Here is a 10,472-nt window from a genome sequence, read left to right as displayed (position 1 = left end):
GGAACAGTGCCCAAAAAGAGGGCTACTGTTCTTTCCGAAATGGCCGCGGCCGGCCGGACCCGGCCACTAACGGTCCAAGCGTGACCTTGCCCAGGCGCCGCGGCCGGGCAATAACCCGTTCACAAAGGTGCACCGTTGCCCAGTGGCCGGTACACGGGCCGCGGACCAGAGCGCCCGCGCCCCGGCCCGTGGCCCGGAACCGGCTCACGCAAGGCTGACCCGTTAGGCCGACGGCCGGGCCGGCGCCAGCCACCGCCCGCCCGGTCACCGCAACTGGTCACCTTCATGACCGTATATGGCCCGGGCCGGCCGGGTTAGGCCCCGGCCCGGCCCGGGCCAAATCTGGCCTAACGGCCAGATTTGGTCTTTTGACCGTTTTGCCCCTTAAAACGGTCAAAAAACGGCTATTTTTCGAGGGTTTTTTGGTCATTTACCTAGGGGGCTGCTTCTATAAATAGAGGGGGGGTTTCAATTCATTTTCTCACAACAAAACTCATCTATTTCTCTCTCTACTACTCTCTTATACAATCTTATACTATCTCATACTAATATACTATCCTATAATCTTTTGTATTTTCTAATACTTCCAACAAATGGCTTCTGGGTCTGATTATGAAGAGCAACATGCAACTCCTACCGATCCAGAGATGAGTCCTCCTACAACAACTCCTCATCCTACCGGTGTTAATCCTGAATCTGGTGGCGACGAATCTACGGCACCAAGAGCTCCAAAAAGGCCGAGGTCTGATGTATGGAATTTTTTTGAGAAGATAGACGTCACCAAGGATGAACACGGTAGGATCATCTCTCAGAATGCGAAATGTGCGTTGTGCGGCCAGATATTCAAAGCTCATCATAAGAGCGGCACCAACCATCTCAAACGGCATATTGAAAAACACAACAAAGGCCAAAATCTACAAGGTGATATCCGGCAGTCTATGCTTTCCCAATCATCCTCTTCAGGTACCCTCGGCAGTTGGAATTATGACGCTGCCCGAGCCCGGAAATGCGTAATCAGGTTTATTGTTCTTAAAAACCTTCCTTTTAAATTAGTAGAAGATGATGAATTTGAAGATTTATTTAGAGATGGTTTTTATCCTGCATTTACAAAATTTTCTCGTCAAACCTGTCAACGTGATATTTTAAAATATTATGTTGAGGAACAGGGAAAAATAATTTCTTATTTTAAAAATTTAAACTGCAAATTTTCTTTAACTTCTGATATTTGGTCATCTAGAGTGCAAACTGGTTATTTATGTATAACAGCACACTGGATTGATGAAAGTTGGAAAATGTTTAAAAGAGTTGTTTCTTTTATTGCAATTGAAGAGTCACACACTGGTATTAATGTTGCAAATTTAATTGTTGAAGAACTTATGAAACTAGAAATTGATCAAAGAATATTTACTCTTTCACTAGATAATGCAAGTAATAATAATGTAGCTGTTGATTTTCTGAAAATAACTTTGTCATTGCCATGTCATGGTGAGCTTTTTCATGTTAGATGTATCTGTCATATTTTAAATTTAATTGTTCAAAGTGCATTTTCTGAAATTAAACCCATGATAGAAAAAGTTAGAACAGTTACTAATATGCATAATGCTTCTGAAATGAGAATTAAAAGATGGAAACAATGTTGTAAAAGAAAAAATTATAAGCCTAGACTAATTCCAAAAGATGTTGACCATAGGTGGAATTCCACCTATGCAATGTTATCTGTAGCAATAGAATATAAAGAAATTATAAATGATTTTATAAATTTTTATGCTTCTAGTTCTAGCTCTGGTAGTGCTTATGGAATAACTGAAGATGAATGGACAGTTATATGTAAATTAAATGAGATGTTACAAGTTTTTTATGATGCTACTATGTTATTATCTGGTTGTTATTATCCAACTATTACTTTAGCTGCTTTACAAATTTTAAATATTCAAAAAAATTTTACAAAATATCGTATGGATGATATTTTTGGAAGTATAATTTTTGAAATGGAGAGTAAATTTAATAAGTATTTTAGGCCTATTCCTCATATTTTTGGTATTGGTGTTCTTATTGATCCATGCTTGAAGGAAATTGGCCTTCGAAGTTTGTTACAATCATTGTATGGTGGACAGATTATAGACTTAGATGATGGATCCACCCTTACTGCTACTACTCATTATTTAGCTATTAGAAATTATTTTCAAACCTTATATGATGAGTATGCAGCTAGATATGGTGTAGCTACACAACAGTCTTCAGCTTCGGCACCTTCAGCTTCGAGCACAGGTCGAGGTAAAAGTGTAAGTTTTGATAGGTATGCAATGGTAGCTGAACTAACTGGTGGATCTGGAACTTCATCAGGATTAGATGTTTCTGAAATAGATGAATATTTTTCTGCTTCTTTAGTTAGATGTCAAGGAAATGCTTTAGATATTTTGCAATGGTGGAAAGTATATGGATCAGTTTCATATCCTATACTTTCCACCATGGTTCGTGACTTACTATCAGTGCAGGTTTCGACTGTAGCCTCGGAATCCGCTTTCAGCACAGCAGGACGTTTGATCGACGACCACAGGACATGCTTAGATCCGTATACTGTACAAGCGGTGATGTGCTTACAGGATTGGTGGAGATACGAGAAGCGAACACAAGGCATCGAACGGATTGCTATGATTGAAGATAAATTTGAAGAGTTGGGACTAGCAGATAGATATAATGATTAGATAATATTCATAAAATTGTAATTTTTATTTCTTAGCTTTAAATTTGAATTAAATTATTTCGAAAAAAGTTGCAAATGATAGTGATATGGGTGAGTAGGTGCCAACCTAGTTGGGATGTACTCATCTATTGTGATGCGACGAATTTCGAAATAAATTTATACTTGTAAAGGATTTACCGATTATTAATAAAGAAGTTATTTTTATCATTTTTTGTACTTGTAATTTATGTCATTTCATTTCAAGTTATTAATAAAATTTATGACATTTTTTATAATAATTTATAATTTATGGTTTTGTTAAAATTAAAAAAAAAAAAAAAAAAAAAAAAAAAAAAAAAAAAAAAAAAACGGACCACCCGGGCCCGGGTCCGGGCTTGGGTTTTGCCCGGCCCGGGCCCGGTTTTCCGGGCCGGGCCGGGCCGGGCCGGCCCGGATGGACAGCCCTAGCTAACACCCCCTTCGAGCACTCTTTTACCCTGCGTGAAATTTTGGCAAATTATATCCTTTAGATAAAATTAGTGATTCTAGCTGAGGGTACCCTTTAAAAAAATTTTCCAAACAGGTTTATACGCCAAAATGAAACTACAGGGATAGTAAATTCAAAACAACGATAATGCAGGGTCTATACAAAATTAAACTTTTTAGTTATTAGTTTGAAAATGTGAACAAAAATTCCATGGAAGTTACTAGATCTTGTGGAGTCGTGGTGACAGTATGCATATGGTGACACACGAGTTGACAAAGTTCGTAATATGATGAAATAATTGAAAGATTTCTTTTGATTTATCATTATTATATGACATATGTTGCTTGCATAATTTCTCTATCTGAACAAGGGATAAAAGAGAAAAGGTAATACAATGATAGTTTCCGCAATTCTATAAAAAAGGTAGGTGCATTATCTCCACCTTCCCCCACTAATGCATGGCCTGCTACATTAATCAGATGCAATTCTTACTGCATCTGGATAGTGTCAATTTGTATGGGGTCTCTCGTAGTATCCACCTTGTTAGAGCACAAAATGATGACCATAAAAAGCTCAACACAATTTTGAGGTACTTGACGCGATTGAGATGATATCAAATTAAGCAATCACTGTTAAATGTCACAGGATACACAATTAAATCAGATTTTAAAAAATAGCTCTTCGAAACTTTTTTTCCATGGCAAAGGCTCCAAGCCTACGGAGACATTTTAAATATAAACTTAGAATAATTTCACAACAGCCTCTGAACTTTAGGAGTTTTGCACATAACAGTATTGAACTTTTCTATCTCACGTAATTACCTGAAGTTTATGTGCTATCCTATAAGACCCTCTTGAACTTTAAAATTATCATACAAAATTCCCCGTATGCAGTTGGCAATGTTAAAAGTAAGAGAGAGAGAGAGTCTTGGGTAAATTTCCCTTAAATTGAATATTAAGTGTGCACATATATTTATACAAGTAGTGGAGGGTGAAGTGTGTTCTCACAACTAATGCGGGACTAAACCTACTACTATTATCAACAGTCCCCCTCAAACTCATGTTGGATCAAACAAAGTGAGTTTGCGTACAAGAAACTGGAACCGATGAACATGTAAGACCTTCGTGAAGAAATCTGCAAGTTCGTTGGCGGATGAAACATAAGGAAGTTGAATTGTCTTATCCTTAATAACTTGTACTGACAAACAAAATGAGCATCGATCTCATTGTATTTGGTCCTCTCATGAAAAACTGGATTATTAGCAATCTGAATAGCGCTCTTATTATCACAGTAGAGAGAAGTAGGATTCGGAACTAAAATACCAAAGTCACTAAGAAGACGACGAAGATGAATAATCTCTTTAGCTGTTGTGGGCATTGCACGATATTCTGCCTCAGTGCTGGAAAGAGCAATAATAATATCTTGTTTCTTACTCCGCCAGGAAATAAGGGAATTACCAATAAATATACAATAACCTGTGGTAGACTTCCTGGTAGTTGGATCACCAGCCCAATCAGCATTAGAATATGCATGAAGCTCTAACTTGGATGTAGCAGAAAATAGAAGAGAGCGAGTGCTAGTACCACAGAGATACCGAATAATCCGTAATAAGACAACATAGTGTGCAGAACATGGAGCACTAATAAATTAACTGACAATGCCAACAGCATGAGAGATATCTGGTCGAGAGATGCACAGATAGACTAATTGGCCAACAAGATATCGATATCGGGTAGGATCAGATAGAGGATCACCATCAGTAGAGCAAAGTTTGACATTTTATTGAAGTGGAGTATCGACAGTTGCATCGTCAGTTAGCTCAGCTCGATCTAAAATATCTGAGAGATACTTCTATTGAGACAATAGTACACCCCGTGGGTCTTGAGAAATTTCTAGATCAAAAAAATAGCGAAGAGATCCAAGATCCTTCATGTAGAACTGTTATTACAATTGAGATTTTGTGAGTAGTATACCAGCAGCATCATCACCTGTAATGATCATATCATCTACATAAAGGAGTAATAAAACTATGCCACGCGATGTGGTGCGAACAAACAGAGAAGCATCTTGATGACTTTCTATAAAGCCCGCCTTGAGCACGACATCACGAAAACACTCAAACCAAGTATGGGGTGTCTGCTTGAGACCATAAATAGCACAACGAAGGAGACATACATGTCCCGAAGGAATATTGGACCCTGAAGGCGGTTGCATATACACTGTCTCAGATAAAGAGCTATGGAGAAAAGTATTTTTAACATCCATCTGGTATAAAGGCCAACGATGAGCAGCAGCAATCACAAGGAGAGTACGAACGGTGGGTATCTGAGCAACAGGAGCAAATGTCTCCTCATAGTCAATACATTGTTGCTGAGTAAAACATCGAGCCACTAAACGAGCTTTTCGACGTTCAGTGGTACCATCAGGACAAAATTTGATCTTATAAACCCATTTACTGCCAACTAGAGAGATGCCAGAGGGACATGGAACAACATCCCAGGTATGTGTTTGCTAAAAGGCCTGAAATTTCTCAGTCATAGCTTGTCGCCACTCAGGAAATTGAACGACCTCTTGAAAGGACTTTGGCTCAACTGTAGTATGAATGGCAGCAAAAAAGGTATAAAAGATAGGTGAATAGGAAGTAACCGAAACATACTGTGCAGGCATGACATGTAGGTGTTTTCCTCGACGAAGAGCAAGAGGAACCTTGGACGGGGGAGATGCTGGCGCAGGTGTGTGGAGGTCAACAGTATTTTCTAGAGTGGGTGTCATGACCACAGGATAGGAATCAGATGGTTGAAGAGAAGGCTCAGGTGAGGGAGAGTCAACATAAGGAGATGGAGAGATTTCAGGGAAATCTCAAAAGGAGAACTGAGGTAATGAAATGGGTGATGCAGCTGGCGGAGAAGCACAATCAATAGTGTGGAGGAAATTAAAGTTATCGGAAGCAGAATAAAATAGAGAATCCTCTTCGAACTGAACATGTCGAGATATATGTACTCGACGAGATGCGGGATCATAACAACGATAACCGCGATGTTCTGAACTAATTCCTAAATAGACACAGAGAATAGCTTTGGGAGACAATTTATCACGTTCGTGAGAGGGCAGAAGAGCGAAACAACGACAGCCAAAAACGCGGATCAGATCATAATGAGGAGGATGAGTATAGACGCGACTATGAGGAGTAGCGCCAGAAAAAGAGCTAGATGGAGTGATATTAATGGCATGAGCAGCGATGAGAATGACCTCAGCCTAGAAACGACGAGGAACAGAGGAAGAAATGAGCATGGATCGAGCGGTATCAAGGATATGATGATGTTTGCATTCAGCAATACTATTTTTCTCATGAGTGTAAGGACATGACTGTTGAAAGATAGTTCCATGAGAGATCATCGTAGAGCGCATGGCAGATGATAGATACTCTTTGGCACAATCAGAACAAAAAACTTTAATACGAACTTGCCATTGAATTAAGATCATAGCAGTGAAGGCTTGATAAGCAACAAGTACGTCAGAGCGATTTTTAAGTAGGTAGACCCATGTATAACAAGAGAAATTTGTTGGCCTTCTTGTTTTGATGATGATTTACAAACAATTTATATCTAATGTTGTTTGTCTAGTGTTTGTATTTTCGTATTTATTCTAGGCAAACAATATGTTGGAGGATGGATGGAATAGAGCTTCAATGATCATATTCAATGGAGGTTGGCGAAATAGTGGAGTGAAGCCTTGCAATTCAAAGTTAAAGATCAAGTTTAAGCTTCATCCGCGAGATTACCAAGTCAATCATATTGAAGACCAATCAAGCATGGGTAAATTAGTTTAGGGCTTATATTATGTGTGTTAATACTTCAAGCTCAATATCACACACACACGTTTGGTTTGGTTTATCGTTGTTTTGGATTATAGACTTAACGATATTATTTTATATCTTTTATCAAGTTTATAAATCTATTAGAAAGTTTTCAAAATTTTGTTTAAACTCATTTTGTCAAGATCAAGCTTTTACAAGTCCATACTTATGTGATTTTGCAAAATAATGAGATTCCACAATTGGGAAATACAAATTGGAAAATTCTTTTTTGTAACATGCTCAAAATCACATTTGCAAACATTTTCCAAAGTTTCATCAAGTTTGAAATTGATTTGTTATGTTTAATTGAATTTACAAAATCATGTTTTTCGTTCGTGCATGTTCATGCATGTTTTACAAAACAGATGAGTTTTCATAAATGGAAAGTGATATTTAATAAATTCTTTCTTTAACATGTTTATCTACATATTTAGAAACTTCTCTCAAAATTTTATTATTTTTGGAGTTGATTTACTGTGCCCAATTGATTTTACAAAATCGTGTATGTCAGCAGATTTTCAGAAACTATATATCTGTGTTCAAACATTTATTTCTCTCAAATGAGAAATGATTTTACATGTGTATAACCTTCCCACAAAATTCATAATTTTTGGAGCTGATTTACTATTTTTAATTGATTTTACAAAGCTTATACCAAGTGCTACAGTACCCACGGTCGACCGCCACGGTCGACCGCCAAACTCTCTGGAAGTTACTCAGCTTTGCATATGCCTCGCGGTTAGGGGTGAGCACGGTTCGGTTCGGGTCGGTTTTCACCAAAATTTGAACAACCGAACCGAACCATCTATAATTCAAAACCGAACCGAACTATTACAAATCGGTTCGGTGCGGTTCGGTTCGGTTTGTTCGGTTCTAACTTCATCAAGTATAACTTCACTTCAATTTATCTTTTATATATTATTATTACCCTATGCCAGCATGTATTTGTTTTTTAACTTCACTTCAATTTATTATTCTTGCTCATGTATGTATACTATTTTTAAGTGAAGTAACTTGTCCTTTTGGATTAAATACTAGACTCTGACGTTGTAATTTTTTAGTAACGGACTTGCTTTGTCTTTGTGTAGCAAGCTTTGACTTTGGTCTTTGTGGAGGCAAAAAAAGGAGCTGACTCATTAGAACATTGGTTATGTAGCTTTGACTTTGGTCTTTGTGGAGGCAAAAAAAGGAGCTGACTCATTAGAACATTGGTTATGTATGAATTAATTCCCTGCAACTGCTATTCATGATGATCGAAGACAGCAATAAACCCACAAATCAAAGGCACAAATATATTCGGTTGGTTCGGTTCGGGTCGGTTTGAAAAATTGTCAACCCGACTCGAACCGCCTTACTTATAAAACCGCTTTTTTCGGATCGGTTCGGGTCGGTTCGGTCGGTTTTTTCGGTTTGAACCCAACCGTGCTCACCCCTAGCTACAGTAACCGATCTGCTACAGCGCCTTTTAAATTTCTCAGCTGCTACAGTAATACTGCTACAGTAAATCTACTGTAGCATTTAGTCTTTTGTTTGGGGTTTTTGGTTGAGGTCTTGGGAGGCTATAAATACCCCCATTGACCTCAGTTCTTACACCAATCCAAGAAGTATTTTAAACAAGTTTTAAACAAGGGTTTAAGTGTGTTTTAGTGTTTGTTTGGTTTATGAAGAAGTTTTCACAAGTGGAGGAGATCATCTTCTTGTTTGGGCTTCAATCTCCATCTCTCCATCTTGTTATCCATTGAGAAGTTTTCTAAACTCTTATCTAGCTTTACATTTGCTTAGTTATTTGATTATCATTCTTTAAAGCTAGCTTTTATATTGAGTTTAGATTTGAATTGATTTCACTCATTGTTTACACACACCCACATTGAGCTTATTGTATTTTTATACATAGTATATTTGGGGTTGGTGAGAGTTGTAACAATTGAGTGTGAGCTTTCATTGTGTTCTCATCTATTGTAGAGAGCAAATTTATTGTTTGTTACATTGTGAGATTGTAAAGTTTTCGGTGAGCTAGAAAACCGAGTGTGAGGAGTGAACGTTGATCGGTGAATGTTGAAAAACCGACATTGTGAGTGTGAGTGTATACGTTGATCGGTGAGCGTTGAAAACCGACATAGTGTGGTTGTAAACGTTATTCGGGTGAGTGTAGAAAACCCAGTCGTGATAGTGGATTTCTCCCCGGGAGTGGGGAGCAGAGATGTAGGACGGAAGGTCCGAACTCCGTGATCATTTGATTGTATTTGAGTGTGCTTTGGCGTTTATTCTTATTTGTGCTCATTGCTCATATCGCCATTGTCTCATTATTTACATCATCCTCTATCTTGTTTCATATTGTTTACCCTTATGTTAGATTATATATATCATTGCATATATATTTCATGTATCAGAGCTTGGTGCTCTTTGATTTAAGATCTAATCGCCTTGAGTTAAAGATCCAAGTTATCTTTTTATGTTAATCTTGTTTTGATTACATTTGTATCTTGCTTGCATAATTTTACAAATTATGGATATGAATGATGCATCTTGTTTAGGCTATGATTCTAGTGTTGCTCCTAAATTCAATGTTTTCCCCTATGCTCAATGGTGCTTTAGATTCAAAATATTTGTTCAATCTAAAAATATCGATTTATGAGAAATCATTGATTGTGCTTATATTGTGCCCACGTTGGAGAAATCCAAGTGGAGCAAACATGATAAAAAGATGTTTATTATGAACAAGCTTATGTTAGAATTTTTATTAAATGCATTTGATTCATTTATGTCTAACAAGCTTGATTCTTTTGATAGCGCTTATACATTATGGAAATTCATAGAAGCGCATCAAGGGACTTGGAGGCGATCCGACAAGCTTTGGAGGATCCCGCTTCAAGTTCAAAAGGAGCATCATGCACACGGCCAGTAGGCGATAGCCCTAGTGAGATTTGCGAGTTCAAAACCACTAATGATTTATCTAGTGATGAACTTGCTTGTGCTAGTAAAAAATTATTGCATGCCTTTAACAAATTGCAAAATGATTTTATTGATTTAAAAAGCAAGCATGAGGATTTGAAACTACTTCTAATGAAAATGTGATCCTTAAAGAAAACAATAAAAAATTAAAATTGGATCATGTTTCTTTAACTTCAAATGTTGCTAGTTTAACTCATGAAAGAGATAATGCCATGTTAGAAGTAGAGAACATACAAAATAATACTGGTTCTTTTATAAATGACTATTTATGTTCTACTTCTAAAAATGCATATGTGCCTAAAAATGAAGATTTGAATCTTATGAATAAATGCATTTCATCTTTAGATTCAACTTTGAAAACATGCATTAATAATCATAAGAGGCTTATGGATATGTGTGCCAAGTCTAAGTCATCATCCACTCACTATGCACACATATATAGCAAAGTTTACAAATGCTCTATTTGTGGTCGTAAAGGCCATCTTGCTAGATTT

The sequence above is a fragment of the Asparagus officinalis genome, chromosome 6 (assembly GCF_001876935.1).
Source record: "Asparagus officinalis chromosome 6, Aspof.V1, whole genome shotgun sequence".
NCBI classification, from domain to species: Eukaryota; Viridiplantae; Streptophyta; class Magnoliopsida; order Asparagales; family Asparagaceae; genus Asparagus; species Asparagus officinalis.
This window is presented reverse-complemented; position numbering follows the sequence as displayed.